This window comes from Meles meles, chromosome 11 (genome assembly GCF_922984935.1).
Source record: "Meles meles chromosome 11, mMelMel3.1 paternal haplotype, whole genome shotgun sequence".
Taxonomy (NCBI): domain Eukaryota; kingdom Metazoa; phylum Chordata; class Mammalia; order Carnivora; family Mustelidae; genus Meles; species Meles meles.
Window position 1 is genome coordinate 77,662,661 of NC_060076.1, and position 16,840 is coordinate 77,679,500.

The 16,840-nt window shown below is 36.5% G+C and overlaps 1 pseudogene; it reads right to left on the bottom strand.

Moving 5' to 3' along the window:
* Positions 1 to 9,934: 9,934 nt before the first annotated feature.
* On the bottom strand, positions 9,935 to 11,405 carry LOC123952607 (annotated as a pseudogene).
* Positions 11,406 to 16,840: the final 5,435 nt, after the last annotated feature.

Sequence of the window (16,840 nt, forward strand, 5' to 3'; positions counted from 1 at the left end):
AAACTTAATTCTAAATCTTTTTTTTTAAAGATATCACCTATTTATATGACAGACAGAGATCTCAAGTAGGTGGAGAGGCAAGCAGAAAAAGAGAGAGAGAGGAGGAAGCAGGCTCCCCACTGAGCAGAGAGCCTGATGCGGGGCTAGATCCCAGGACCCTGAGATCATGACCCAAGCCAAAGGCAGAGGTTCAACCCACTGAGCCATCCAGGTGCCCCAACTTAATTCTAAATCTTTGGCCTCTGGGCCCATAATAATTTATCCATACTGCTTCTTTTGAGAAGAAAGAACTACCATTGTCACTTCCATGTTGCATTGTTCAAGACATCTCCTTCCTCTTCGTCATTACTTGGATTATCTATTGCTAGTCACCCCCAAATTTATTGGCTTAAAACACATTTCTTATTAGTATCTCTCTCTGTGGGTTGACTGGGGTGGTTCTTGGTAGCGTTTGTTTCTGAAGCTGTAGTCATCTGAGCATTCAAGATGGCTACTCCCATGACTGGCACTTGATATTGATTTCTGCAGGAACTCAGCCACACTTTTAATCAGATCACCTACTTCTCCATGTGTAGAAGCCTCTGGAAAGTTACTTACTCTCTCTGACCTTTATTTTTCTGAGTTCATATTTAAGTGGTGGTGATAGGTAGGCTTGGAATTACTATTTGTTATTATGACCAATAGGCAGGAAAGAAGCTTGCTGCTGAATAGGAAAGAAGACGTGCTGGAACCCACATGTACTGTGGCAACTTGCTTCTAACCAGTGTTGATATGCAGAGTGAAATGGCTATTTTTTCACTTCTACCTGTCAGATCTCATGCAACTTCACTTTTTAGCCAACTTTAAGCTGAAACCATATGGAGTTAAGGATTCTGGGAAATATTGCTCCCAATATAAACAAATTGACAGAAGCACAAACCAGCACATTTCACTCCTTGTCAACTTGGTATCTATCCACAACTCATTTCATCATATTTAAGTTTCAAATATAGACAGTAAAAACATGCTTCTGGCTAATATGCATCTGTTTCCTTTACAACTAAAAATATGCTTTCTCCCCAGTAGCAGATTTACAATAGGGGATTTACATTTGTTTTATTTATGATTGATGTTTATTCCTACCCCAGTGCTGAGCCTCTAGAAATAACCTCTTCTTAAGCTTTTCTTCTAGAAATAATAATGCTTATAAAGAGCTTGGATATAGAGGGAAATTGTCCATAACCCCACTATTAAAACTGCACAGCTTTGTAAATTTGGCATATGCCTTTCTGATAATTTTCCAGTGTGATATATTATTATATATCATGAATTAATTATAGGCATAAAATTTTAATTTACCATTCAATTTGCTACTAGATCATATTATGTTTTCAGGTAATTCCATAGCCTTTTTAATAATGGCTGCATAATATTCTACTCAGTGATTGTGGCATCAGTTAATTTGCTCCCAGTCTACTGATGCATATTTAGATTGCTTGCAGTTTTTCACAAGTACAAATAGTCCCATGTGATCAAATATAATGCATTCTCTGACAGGTCCATGAAAGTGAAATGTATGAAGTTTGTACAGTGTACTTATAAGAGAAATCTCATTCTCCACAGCTAGAAAAATTTATAAAATCCATAACTCTACTTCTTTAAGACTATGTTTTCAACATTTACTCACAGAACAAAGCTTTTGTTCTTTTATTTGCAGTAGTACATTGTCAACTACTTAAATTCTACTGAGGGACTGAAGCTGAAAATTTCCTGATCTCTTCCTTTTTTTGCAATTTTATCACATTTGTGGAACAAGTGTTTTTTATTTGTGTCAGCAATTTAATATTTATCTCTTCTACCAATTTTTATGTTATTTGCAAAATAAATAGAACATTCAATAATATGTTGAAATAATTGCACAAACATTGCTAAAGAGAAAAAATGATGGTGACACTGCCAAATATGAATGTTTCCAAGGGGGAAACTATAACTTAAAATGTCCCTCTTCAGCTGATACACAGATGTTAAAAAAAAAAAAAAAAAAGTGATGTAAGATAGTGATGTGAGCCTGTTGTTGTATAATGGGTGTATAATTCTTATAGAAGTTGAAAGTATGAAAAATTGTATGTTTTCCTAGAATATCCCAATGACTTTTTTCTTAAAGATTTTCTTTATTTGAGAGATAGAGTGAGTGAGAGAGAGAGAACACAAGTGGGAAGGTACAGAAGGAGAGGAAGAAGCAGACTCTCTGCTGAGTGGGGAGCCCACTATGGGGCTTGATCTGGGACTCCAGGATCATGACCTGAGCCAAAGGCAGACTTTTTACTGACCGAGCCTCCCAGGCACCCACCAATGACTTGTCATGCTTGTCACTTTTAACATATTGTGAAACTTTTGTGGGTAAATAAATGGATTAAATAGTATGAACATTTTATGATGCTTGATAAGTGGGAATATGGGGGCAAGGCATATAAATTAGATGGTGATTATATAGACAAATGTATTCTGGAAAATGTGATATATGAGCTGAGTTCTGGAAGGAAAAAAGGAATTAACTACGTAAAAGTAATGGAGATAAAGAATGGATTATTCAAGGCAGTTTGGAAGGCAGAAAGCATATGATAAGGTTGGGGAATTGTTAGTAGCTCAACATGGCTGGAGTGAAGGTTGTATATGGTCAAGGAATGGGTGGGTAGTAGTCTGAGTCAACAGAGTGGCTAAAAGCAAAAATCATGAACCATCATAGGAACTAAACTAATGGTTGATCTTAATCCTGAAAGCACTGCAAGTTCTTTATGGAGACATGGGGTCAATGTGGCCAGATTTCTTTTCAAGAAGATTTTTTTTCCCAGCTATGAGCAGCAGAATTTGGGAGAGACCAGAGAGAGACCAGTTAGGAAATTTTCTTGTAACTGAGGAAAGATAAAATGAAGGGATGAAGGAGGCAGTGACTACAGGGATTGAGAAGAAGGGAAGTTGTTAGACAATCTTAACAGAGTTAAATCCACTAGAACTGTGCCGTTGTGTGTGGATGTGGGGAGTGAGCAATGAAAAGGAAGAAAGTAAGATGACTTCTAGACTTTCTCTGTGGGCATCTGAGTTCATGGCCACATCATTCTTCATAAGAGGGAGAATATAGGTGAAGAAGCAGATTTGTTGGCATATATGGTAAGTTCAGTGTCACCCCATAGACTGGGACACACCTATGTGATATTTAAGGAGAAATATTCAGTAGATAGTTGGAGATGTGAATATATGAATGGAGTTGGAGGAAAAAACACTTGGGTAGTTTTGGTAATAAAGAATTAGTCTTGAAAAGACTAACTCAGGGATATAATGTAGAAGAAGAGCAGAGGGCCTAGGGCAGAATCTTGGGACAGTGTAGACATTGTGTAGCCATGGAAAGAATAGAAAATTACAAAGGTGGCAGAGAAAAAGCATGGGGAATTGTATTTAAGTATTTTATACATAGTCCATGCAAGGGTCTTTTAGTTTATGAGTCATATAATATGTGCTCTTGTGCTGTTTCTAGGCATTTGGCCTGGCTATAACACTTAATACAGCTGAATTTTTATTTGCTCCTATGCAAGATGAGGCTATCACACCTGCTGCCTGGCTTATCAGTTTCTATCAGATAAGGGGATATATGTGAAAGTACCTTGGGAACACTTCAAGCCACCAGATAAATGTATATTATTACTACTACTACTATTATTATTATTATTATTATTATTATTATTTAGACAATGACTACTTTTGCCCTTTCTTCCTTTCTGCTGAAGAAATGTTAAGTGGACTTATAATTCCAGCCTTCTGTTATTGTATTACATTCTCTTGCATTGAGAGAAAAATTACCAAAAGAATTTACAGGATTGCCAAATGTTCTAGGCCAAGATCTTCTAAGATATGAAACAGACGACACACTACATTTTTAAAAACTGACTTTGATGCACACTTTAGTTCAGGAAGACGTTGGGTTAGTACTAAGAAAATCAATTTTTGGAAATTTGGTTATGTGCTTGGCATCACTATAAAAGCAATTGGAGGGAAATGGAGTTTCTAATTCAAAATGGATGACTGAATATAAATATAGTCTTAAATACAATCCCAGTGGCAGCGATGCCTGCAGGCAAATTTAAACAGTCAGGGGAATTTGTTTTACTACCTTCTTCTACTTTTATACAGATTTCCCTCCTATTTCAGTCCTGTACTACATTTTCCCTATCAATTTCATTCTGAAGAATTTTTCTGAATTTGGGGACCATAATATCGTGCAATTACTCATTTTCAAGTATTAAGATAGGAATATATTACCTCTTAAAGGCAGTATTCTCAAAGAGTGGATAGTGATTTATCCAGATGAGCAGACTCAGGTGATTTTGACCTCATTCCCATTGGAGAAACATTCCTCTAAGAGTACCTATCTCTTTAAACAGGAGTGCAAGAAGAATTTGACATTTAATAAAGGAAATGAATGAGACATCATTATGGTGTGATGGAAATAATGCTTACTAACTAGGTGTGCAGTGTTCTTGGCCAAGTCACTTAATCTCTTTGAAATTCCATTTGTCAGTTGTTACAATGGATAAAATCATAATAATAAAACCAGTAATCAAAAAGAACCTACTTTACCTCACTCACAGAATGGTTGTGAACATCAGGAGAGAGGAAAACAGATTGTTGATGAAAGTAATTTTATAAGTATGAAATAATGTACTATAGTCATTTTTATTTTCACTGACAAGGGAGTATCTTGAGGGGGATGCCTTATAATATGCTTTATATTAAATTATATATTTTACTAATGCTCAGAAAGCTTGACTTACAGATAGCTGGAATATATAAATGCAAATACAACATATTAATTACACATAGCTGAAACTATAGATTTAGGTTTTTATTATTATGGATATATTTCAAGAAAAAGCTTAATATTATATCAGAAATCCTGGGTTGGAGCTCAGTAAGTATTTACTGAATGGGCAAATGCATTTGGAATAAATTTATTTTATATTGCTAGCACAGAGCTATTCTTTTCTATTATATTTTCTCAAAAATTCCTCATGAAGACAGAAGATGTGAAAACTTTGTTAATGCCGTATTGATGTAGCATCATGCAGGAGTATTAATATCAGTATGACAGCATATCAATAATGATATGATGAATGCAAAGAAATTCTGCCTTGAGGTCCCTGCAAGCATCTACTTGAGCTTTATTCTTATGATTTAAAGGGTCATTATGTATCAATTCAATTATAATTTTATCTCAATGAAATGAGCATATGTCTGTCAATAACATTGTTTATTAATTCTTTTAAACAAACCTAGAATGTACTTAAGGGATCAGATCTATAACCATTGCACTCCTAAGGGAACAGTTATTCTTCACTTCTGTGCTTGACGTTTTATTTAAATGCTTGCTAAAGTTACATGTGAGAGTTACTAAATATGGTTTTGCATCAAGGAGTGGATTTTCTTACGTTCGGTTTATAGTAAGTATTGAATATTAGCTAGTCTTTCAGTGTTGGGCTGAAATTGTCTGCCAGTGAATATTAGCAAATATTGGAGAATCCTTTTTTCCTAATTCTGTCTTTCACCCATGTGCTCATCCTTCACTCCCATCATAATTGTCATACATTGACTGTTTTCTTTGTGCAGTAGGATGTATTAGGTTAAAGAGAGAGAGAGAGAGAATGACTGAAAATGAATGGTTTTGAACTAAGGGTGATTTTGCCTCCCAGGAGACATTTGGCATTATCTGGAGACATTTTTTGCTTGTCACAACTGGGGGAGTATTAGTGGCATCCACTGGGTAAAGCTAGGGATGCTATTAACATCCCACAGTGAAAAGAGTTGTTCCTTACAATGAAGAATTGTCTGTTCCAAAATCTCAGTAGTGCTGAGGTGAAAAAAACACACCTTAAATAATTTTCAGGTTTACCACATACTCAGCATTGGCATCTTCTCTACATCCTTTCTTCCAGGTGCTTTCTACCTGATCCCTTACAACTTGTAAGAAGGAATTGAAGATGGTAATTATGGAACATATCCCTCCATATGTAGAAAGCACTTGGGTCTTTATTGCTGCTTGTAGGTTTCTATTTCTCCCACGGCCATTTTCATCATCCTGTGAGAAAACCTTGTTTATTAACCATGCTACCATGGCCACACTTCAGGCTCTAAACAAAGGCAAACAGCATATTTTCTATTTCCTTCTGATAAGGATGATCTTATTAGAGGAGTGAGAGGTCAGGTTTTACTACTTTTACTGTTTGTTTTTTTTTTTTTGAATGGTTTGAGAAGTACTGCGGATCCCTACTTTCCAGTTTGAAAACTGGCTCTGTTGCCTATTTGCTGCATGAAGCTAGGCAAGTGTCCTAACTTCACTGTAGAATGGGGATTTTACATGGGATCATCAAGATACTTACTTTGATGTAGAATTACTACTGTGTTTCGTCAATACAATGATGTTCTTAATTTAAAGCCACAGCACTATTTTATGTACCAACAAGAAAGAGAAAATGCTGTCAATTAAATTATTTTACATCATCATGCGTAAGGCATATTTCAATTTCAGAGGTTGTTCAAATGTGGGGAAAAATGTGCATCTTAGGACCAATGAAATACAGTCTATGCACAGTGTTTAGTACCATGCCTGATGCTGAGTGTGCTCTGAATATCCATTAGCACTTGAATTGATATATGCATGATAAACTTCTAGGATGAAAACGGGCCATGCTCTTCAGAAAGCACCCCAGCACCGCTGATGATATTTTTCCTCAGGAAGAGGACTTTTTGTCTGTCCTTCCTTCCTTTCTTTTCTTTTTTCTCCTGACAATATTTCTATTCATGCCATTTTAAAAGGCCCTTAATGACTTGAAAAAGAATACTAGATAAAGAACCCATTGGAAGAATAAGTGCACCCATCTAACAGCAAGCATCTTATAAGGATGAGGAATTTGGGGTTGGAATGTCTTCTCTCTACTTCTCTGTCTGATTTGGTTCCATTTTCTGAGTCAGTGCCTGTTAATTTTCTTGACTGCCCTGAGTCATTCTCTTGGGTTTGCATCCCATTCTCTTTGAACATTTCTTTGTGTTCCCCTTTTTATGTTGTGTCTTAGTTTTTCTATGTATGACTTTTCAATGCTAATACTAACATCTAGAGGAGGGACAAGGTGTTAATACATACCTGTTAACACATACCATTAATAAATATCTACCAAAGTTTCAGATATAGACTGTGTGAATTTATAGTCTACAACTTGTTAGTAGTCTCTTTTATACCATCAGATGTAGAAGGCATACATGTGCCAAGACTAGTAACCAGACTAAGTCAGTCAGTGACTTAGTCTCTATAGGACTTAAGTGAAGTCAGAGTTCGGTGTGTCATATCGGAGCATAGAAAGCATCCCTGTTCAGAAAGAGTAAGGATTTTTGACAATACTTCCATTAGAGTTATAGCCTTATAAACTATCAGGTCTGAGGAAACTGTAACATTTGACCTCTTCTTTTGCTTGGATGTGGAGCTGGCTTCTGGTCATCCTTTCTCTCTCCCTTCTGCGTCTCATTTTAGCATGGCTGATGAACCTGGAGGGTTAAGGCAATTTTAGAGGTCTGCAAGATTTTCCATAGGTAATGATCAGATGTGTAGACCAACCAGAGGTGCGTGTCTATGGAATATAAGGTTATGTCCTGAACTCTGAGTCACATAAAGACAACAGCAAGTGTGGAATAAAACAGCTAGGACTTTGTTTCCCAATGATCAAGCCTGGAAGGAAGAACCATGCATTCCAAGAACAAAATGTCCAACCAAGGGGTTTGAAAACAAAACAAACCCAACCTGTTCTGGGATTTTAGGAATGTGAGAATACACTCCTAAAATGAAGCTTAGGCCATTATATGTAAACTCTGGTCGACAGAGGTGAAACTAATGTCCACAGCCACCATGTCTTATCAGATGTACTGTTGACTTTGTTCACATCAGGTTACATATTCAGGACAATAGCAAATGGCAAGTTGCTTGTCATCATGTGACTTACCACACCCAATATACCATCAAACATAATCTAGGTGCTTTCCTGTTTCTGCCAGGAGCTTTCAGAAATGTGGTCCTGTCCTCAGAAATTGTAGTAAAAAGGCCAAAATTTAACAATAGCACAAGAAATGATTGTATTCTGCTAGTTATTGAATTTTTGCAAAGGGCTCAGTAGTTTTACATCCCAATTTATCTCCCTTTCTGAAAGGACACTGCTTTTAATACCTCCTGATCCTGGTTTTTATCTAGGCAGATGGTTGGAACATTAAGATAATATATTAACAACAGATGCACACCTTTCCCTGGACTTCACAGCAGGGTGGCTGCTATCTCAAGAAATCATTAATGGAATTTAAGGTCTCTCACTTCCAGGTTATAGGTTTGAAAAATGCTGCCTTTGTTGTATTAGAAAATCACTAGTATCTGATATGTGTCATCATCATGAACTTAGTCCAGACATTTCATTAAGTACTAATAAGTAGCAATGGTAAGCTGAGGGGAAGTGATCTCATTTAGATATTGCCACTTTGAATTACTATTCTTGAAGATGATTTAAGTCGTCCTTAGACAGTGTCATTTTGACTGAAGTTGACCAAATTCCTTGAAGGTCTGTGTCATTACCACACATAATTCTTTTGAGACAGAGAAACTAGACACCTTGGGTAGTAGTTTTCCAACAGATTTGTTGACTTTTGTGTATGTCTTTTATATGTTATTTGATGCTTAATAACACCTTAATTGGAAAGAAATAATAATTTGAAATATAGAAGAACATAGCATAGGGATTATAGCATTGTAAAAGGTAACTTGCCTAGAAAAATTATTAATATATTTTTAGCAGCTTGGGGAGAAATAGAGCATAAAGCCATTTCTTAAACTTCTTTTTAAAGATTTTCTGAAGTTACTTAAGAGAGGACAGGTAAAGCTGATGTTCGATTATTTGGGGGCATCTTCCTTTTGCAGAGTGAATTTCATTTACTCCCACAATTTCCCACATGTGTGTTTTTAAAATATTCATTTTTTCAACTAAAAAATATAAGAAAGATGAAGATTAACTTCCTGGTGGGCAATTTTAATGTATATGTTTTTATTACCACCATCTCAATCAGAATACAGATAGTTCTATCACCCTCAAATCTTCCCTTGGGCTACCCATATAGCCACATCCTCCCCCATCCCTAACCCCTACAACTACTAATCTGTTTTATGTCACTACAGTTCTGTCTTTTTGTGAATGCTTTATAAATGAACTCATACATCATGTTTTCTTTTGAGAGTGGCTCCTTTTATTCAGTATAATGGTCTTGAGACAGTACCCAAGTTGTGCACACCAAGAGTTTGTTCCTTTTTTCTTGCTGAGTAGTTTCCACTCTATAAGGGTACCATGGTTGTTTATTCATTCATTCATTGAAGAGTATTTGAGCTATTTCTAGTTTTTGGCAATTATGAATAATGCTGCTGTAACTATTCATGTATAGATTTTTGTGTGAATGTATGTTTCAGATTCTTTAGGGAAAATAGCTAGGAGTGGGATTGCTATATCCTATGCTTGGTATGTGTTTAACTTTATCAGAGAGGCTCTGTCATTTTGCTTTGCCATCATTGCTTTGTATGTGAGTTCCCGTTGCTCTGCTTCCTTGTCAATGCTTGGTACTGTTAGAAGTTTTAATTTTAGTTCTTCGGTTAGAGGTAGTAATATCACATCATTTTTTTAAAATTTACATTTTCCTACTGACTCATGGTGTTGAACATCCTTACATGGGCTTCTTTGTTCTCTGTATCTCTTCTTTGGTGAATTGTCTGTTCAAGCGTTTTGCCTAATTGTTATCTGGGTTGTTTTCTTTCTCTTGGGGTTTATTGTTGTTGTTGTTTGTTTTGTTTTGTCTTACATTCCAGAGGGCTTTTACTTTTTTATACCTATCATTCCATGAACTGATAGGGAATAGGTTCCAGCAGCTCAGGCTCCTTTCCATTGGTTTTCCCGAAGTGTGCTTCTCTGGATGGAGTAGGCTGGCACTTCAGGTAAAGCTAAGTACTTTTCTCTTTGGTTCCTTCTTTTTGATCATTTTTCCTTCACATACTTCAGGAAGCTGTCCCCACTCTTTGTGTTTAGTATACTTAATGCATATATTAATTTTCTTGGCAAGAACATTGCTCTTAGCTTGTTTGTGTAGAACAATGCTAACAACATGCTGGGTAACCTAGACTCTGCAATTTTGCCATGGTAACACTTGTGGGGCATTCTTTTTTGAACAGTGACTAGTCTCTCTCTCTCTCTCTCTCTCTTTTTAAAAAAAATTTATTTATCAGGGAGATCATATGATAGTTGTCTTTCTCCGATTGACTTATTTCACTAAGCATGATACGCTCTAGTTCCATCCACGTCGTTGCAAATGGCAAGATTTCATTTCTTTTGATGGCTGCATAGTATTCCATTGTGTATATATACCACATCTTCTTTATCCATTCATCTGTTGATGGACATCTAGGTTTTTTCCATAGTTTGGCTATTGTAGACATTGCTGCTATAAACATTCGGGTACACGTGCCCCTTCGGATCACTATGTTTGTATCTTTAGGGTAAATACCAGAAGCAACATGGGGTTTAGGGGGATAGGAGAAGAATAAATGAAACAAGATGGGATTGGGAGGGAGACAAACCATAAATGACTCTTAATCTCACAAAACAAACTGGGGGTTGCTGGGGGGAGGTGGGATTGGGAGAGGGGGAGGGGGCTATGGACATTGGGGAGGGTATGTGCTATCGTGAGTGCTGTGAAGTGTGTAAACCTGGCGATTCACAGACCTGTACCCCTGGGGATAAAAATACATTATATGTTTATTAAAAAAAAAATTTGGAAGGGGAGGCGAACCATAAGAGACTATGGACTCTGAAAAAACAACCTGAGGGTATTGAAGGGTCAGGGGTGGGAGGTTGGGGGAACAGGTGGTGGGTAATGGGGAGGGCACGTTTTGCATGGAGCACTGGGTGTTGTGCAAAAACAATTGAATACTGTTACGCTGAAAAAATAAATAAAATGGAAAAAAATTATTTATTTATTTATTTATTTATCAGAGAGAGAGAGAGAGAGAGAGAACATACAAGCAGGGGGAATGGCAGGCCAAAGGAGAAGCAGGTTCCCTCCCAAGCAAGGAGCCCACTGTGGGACTTGATCCCAGGACTCTGGGATCATGACCTGAGCTAAAAGCAAACACTTAACCTGATGAGCCACCCAGACCTCCCTTGAACAGTGACCATTCTCTTGATGTCAACAGTATCACCTTTCTTGTAAATTCACATGTATGTGGCCTAAGGAGCAACTCCATGTTTCCTAAAAGGCCTAGAGAACATGTAGTGGGTACTTCTCCTCTTTCCCTTTGTGTTGGTCATTTTGACAAATTACGGGAGGATGACAGTTCTGGCCAAAGGGGAGAAATTTCTGTTGAGTTTTGAAGTTCAGAATCCAAATAATTTTTAATTGGCTTTGTCATTATATGCTCCCTTAAATGTATCTTTCCTAGAGCAAAGGTAAATAATTTTGATGAAGGTTGGCTTATCAATTGTTTTCTTTGATGGATCATGCCTTTGGTGTTATATCTAAGAATTATTTGCTTCATTCCCAGGCAACAAATATTTTCTTCTGAAAGTTTTATAGTTAATATTTTACATTTAAATCTACATTTAAATCGATTCATCTTGAGTTAATTTTTGCAGAAGGCATGAAGTTTAGGTTGAGATCCATTTTATTGCATAGGGATGTTATGTCTTACTGTTTGTTGGATGTATGGATGTTTGTCTTACTGTTTGTTGTAAGGCCATCCTTTCTTCATTGAATTGCTTTTGCACTTTTGCACAAAATTAATTTTGCAATTAATTGGTATACTCATGTGGGTCTCTTTCCAGGCTTTTAATTCAGTTCCATTTACCTATGTGTCTATCCCACCACTAACATCACAATGTTTTGATCACTGAAGATTTATAATAAACCTTAAAATTGCAGCTCTTTTCCAGAACTCTTTTGGCTATCCTAGTTTCATTGCCATTGCATATATATTTTAGAATAAGCTTTCTATAACTACAAGAAACAATCCAGTTGGGATTTTGATTAGAATTACATTCAGTCTATAGACCAATTTGAGAAACACTGGAATTTTACCCATGTTGAATCTTGCGATCCATGAACACAGTGTGTCTCCAAATATTTCAGTATCCTTTGATTTTTGTCACTATTTTAGTTTTTATCATATAGATCTTATACATGTTTTGTTAGATTTATACATAAATGTGTTAATTTTTAGAGCTACTTAAAATACTTATCATAATGAAAAAATCATAATACTCTTATATACATATATAATTTAATTTGGTTTTCTGTTGTCTATTGCTAGTAAATACAGGTGTAATTAATCAGTGTGTGCTAAACCTTACTAAACAGTTATTAGTACTAGAATTTGGAATTTTCTACATAAATACTCATGTTGTTTGTAAATAAAAACAGTACTACTTTTTCTTTCCAATTTGTATACCTATTTTTCTTTTTTTTTTTTTTAAGATATTATTTAATTATTTGGCAGAGAGAGATCACAAGTAGGCAGAGAGGCAGGCAGAGAGAGAGAAGGAAGCAGGCTCCCCGCAGAGCAGAGAGCCGGATGTGGGGCCCGATCCCAGGACCCTGGGATCATGACCTGAGCCGAAGGCAGAGGCTTTAACCCACTGAGCCACCCAGGCGCCCTACCTATTTTTCTTACCTTATTTCACTGGCAGGGACTTCCATTAGAGTGTTGAATAGGTGAGGTGAGAGTGAACCTCTTTGCTTTTTGTTTAATCTTACAGAAGAAGCATTCAATCTTTTGATGTTAAGTAGCATGTTGTCTATAAGGTTTTCTGTGTGCCCTTTAATCAGGCTGGTCAAATTCTTTCTTTTCCTAGTTTGCTTCAAATTTTTAAAATGAGCAGGTGTTTAGTTTTGTAAAATGATTTTTCTGCATCTGTTAATATAATCTTGTCTTTTCTTCTTTAATGTGATAGATTACTTTGCTTTTTGAATATTAAACTAATGTTTCAATCCTGGGATATATTCCATTTGGTGATGGTGTGATCTTCTTTTTCTATATCACTGGGTTTGATTTTCAACTATTTTATTGAGAATGTTTGCATATGTGTTCATGAGGGTTATTCATCTATAGTTCTCTTTCTCTCTGTTTCTCTTTTTCTCTCCATACTGTTTGTGTCTAATTTTTGTATCAGGATAAATTTTGGCCTCATAAAATAAGTTGTATAGTTTTTCTACAAGTAGTCTTAAAGATTACAAAATACACATTTAACCTCACATAATCTACTGAAAACCAGTGTTTTCCACTTTATTAGGAAGATAGCAAACTTACCCTTTGTTCCACTGGTTGGATAATTCCTATTGTTTGTCTTCAACTTCATCAACCCTATCCTCTACCAACTCCATTATGTTGTTTAGCCCATCGGTGAGGTTTGTTTTGTTTTTGGAGTTTATTACCATTTTAGTCCTAAAATTTCTAATTGGTTCTTGCTAATATCTTCTATTCTTTTGTTGAGAATTTCTATCTTTCTATTTAACTTGAGTGCTTTTGTTTTCTTTTCCATGTGTATACATATTTTAAAAACACTATTTGATACATATTTTTTAAAACAGGTCATTTGTATTCAGTGTGCATATAATAATTTCTGTTTTTGATTTAAATTGTTCAGTGCATCAGAAGTAACTCTTTTTTAAAAATTATTTTTATTAACATATAATGTATTATTTGCTCTAGGGGTACAGGTCTGTGAATCACCAGGCTTACACATTTCACAGCACTCACCATAGCACATACCCTCCCCAAAGTCCATAACCCAACCACCCTCTCCCTACCCACCCACCCTCTAGCAACACTCAGTTTGTTTCATGAGATTAAGAGTCTCTTGTGGTTTGTCTCCCTCTCTATCCCATCTTTTTTCATTTTTTCCATCCCTTCCTCCAAACCCCCCACTATGCCTCTAAAATTTCTCATATCAGAGAGATCATATGATGATTGCCTTTCTCTGACTGACTTATTTTGCTCAGCATAATACCCTCCTAGTTCCATCCACGTTGTTGCAAATGGCAAGATTTCATTTCTTTTGGTGGCTGCATAGTATTCCATTGTATATATACATACCACTTCTTCTTTATCCATTCATCTGTTGATGGACATCTAGGTTTTTCCCATAGTTTGGCTGTTGTGGACATTGTTGCTATAAACATTTGGGTGCAGATGCCCCTTCGGATCACTACATTTGTATCTTTAGGGTAAATACCCAGTAGTGTAATTCCTGGGTCATAGAATAGCTCTATTTTCAACTTTTTGAGGAACTTCCATGTTGTTTTCCAGTTGGCTGCACTAGCTTGCATTCCCATCAACAGTGTGGGAGGGTTCCCCTTTCTCTTCATCCTCACCAGCATCTGAAGTTTCCTGACTTGTTAATTTTAGCCATTCAGACTGGTGTGAAGTGGTATCTCACTGTGGTTTTGATTTGTATTTTCCTGCTGGTGAGTGATGTGGAGCACTTTTTCATGTGCCTGTTCACCATTTGGATGTCTTCTTTGCAGAAATGTCTGTTCATGTCCTCTGCCCATTTCTTGATTGGATTCTTTGTTCTTTGGGTGTTGAGTTTGATATGTTCTTTATGGATTTTGGATACTAGTCCTTTATCTGATATGTCGTTTGCAAATATCTTCTCCCATTCAGCCAGTTGTCTTTTGATTTTGTTGACTGTTTTCTTTTCTGTGCAAAAGCTTTTTTTTTTTTTTCTTAAGATTTTATTTATTTGACAGACAGAGATCACAAGTAGGCAGAGAGACAGGCAGAGAGAGAAGAGGAAGCAGGCTCCCTGCTGAGCAGGGATCCTGATGTGGGGCTCGATCCCAGGACCCTGGGATCATGACCTGAGCCAAAGGCAGAGGCTTTAACCCATTGAGCCACCTAGGCGCCCCTGTGCAAAAGCTTTTGATCTTGATGAAGTCCCAATAGTTCATTTTTGCCCTTGCTTCCCTTGCCCTTGGTGATGATTCTAGGAAGAAGTTGCTGCGGCTGAGGTCAAAGAGGTTGCTGTCTGTGTTCTTCTCAAGGATTTGGATGGCTTCCTGTCTCACATTGAGGTCTTTCATCCATTTGGAGTCTATTTTTTGTGTGTGGTGTAAGCAAATGGCCCAGTTTCATTCTTCTGCATGTGGCTATCCAATTTTTCCAACACCATTTGTTGAAGAGACTGTCTTTTTTCCATTGGACATTCTTTTCTTCTTTGCCGAAGATTAGTTCACCATAGAGATGAGGGTCTATTTCTGGGCTCTCTGTTCTGTTCAGTTGATCTATATGTCTATTTTTATGCCGATACCATACTGTCTTGATGATGACAGCTTTGTAATAGACTTTGAAGTCTGGCATTGTGATGCCACTGACCTTGGCTTTCTTTTTCAACATTCCTCTGGCTATGCAGGGTCTTTTCTGGTTCCAAATAAATTTTAGGATTATTTGTTCCATTTCTCTGAAAAAATTTGATAGTATTTTGATAGGGATTGCATTAAATGTGTAGATTGCTTTAGGTAGCATCAAAATGTTCACAATATTTGTTCTTCCAATCCATGAGCATGGAATGTTTTTCCATTTTTGTGTCTTCCTCAATTTATTTCATGAGTACTTTATAGTTTTCTGTGTACAGATTCTTTGCCTCTTTGGTTAGGTTTATTCCTAGGTATCTTATGGTTTGGGGAGCAATTATAAATGGGATCGACTACTTAATTTCTATTTCTTCTGTCTTGCTGTTGGTGTATAGAAATACAACCGATTTCTGAGCATTGATTTTATATCCTGACACTTTACTGAATTCCTGTATGAGTTCTAGCAGTTTTGGAGTGGAGTTTTTTGGGTTTTCCACATAAAGTATCATATCACTGCAAAGACTGAGAGTTTGATTTCTTCTTTGCCAATTTGGATGCCTTTTATTTCTTTTCTTTTTATCATCTTTTTAGGATGCCTTTTTATTTCTTTTTATTTCTTATTCTATTTCTGATTGACAAGGCTAGAACTTCTGATACTATGTTGAACAGCAGTTGTGATAGTGGACATCCCTACCATGTTCCCGACCTTAGGGGAAAAAGCTCTCTGTTTTTCCCATTGAGAATGATATTCACTGTGGGTTTTTCATAGATGGCTTTGATGATATTGAGGAATGTACCCTCTATCCCTACACTTTAAAGAGTTTTGATCAAGAAAGGTGCTGTACTATGTCAAATGCTTTTTCTGCATCTATTGAGAGTATCACATGGATCTTCTTCTTTCTTTTATTAATGTATTATATCACATTGAATGATTCGTGGATGTTGAACCAACTTTGCAGCCTGGGAATAAATTCCACTTGGTCATGGTGATTCATTCTTTTAATGTACTGTTAGATCCTATTGGCTAGAGTTTGGGTGAGAAATTTTGGCTCTGTATTCATCAAGGATATTTGTCTGTAATTCTTCTTTTTGATGGGGTCTTTTTTTTGTTTTGTATTGGGATCAAGGTACTATCCTCATAAAATGAGTTTGGAAGTATTCCTTCCATTTCTATTTTTTGGAACTGTTTCAGGGTAATAGGTATTAATTCTTCTTCAAATGTTTGGTAGGATTCCCGAGGAAAGCCATCTGGCCCTGGGCTCTTGTTGGTTGGGAGATTTTTAATGACTGCTTCATTCTCCTTCCTGGTTATGGGTCTTTTCAGTTTGGGTAGTTTATATGTCTCTAGGAATGCATCCATTTCTTCCAGATTGTTAAATTTGCTGGCATATAGTTG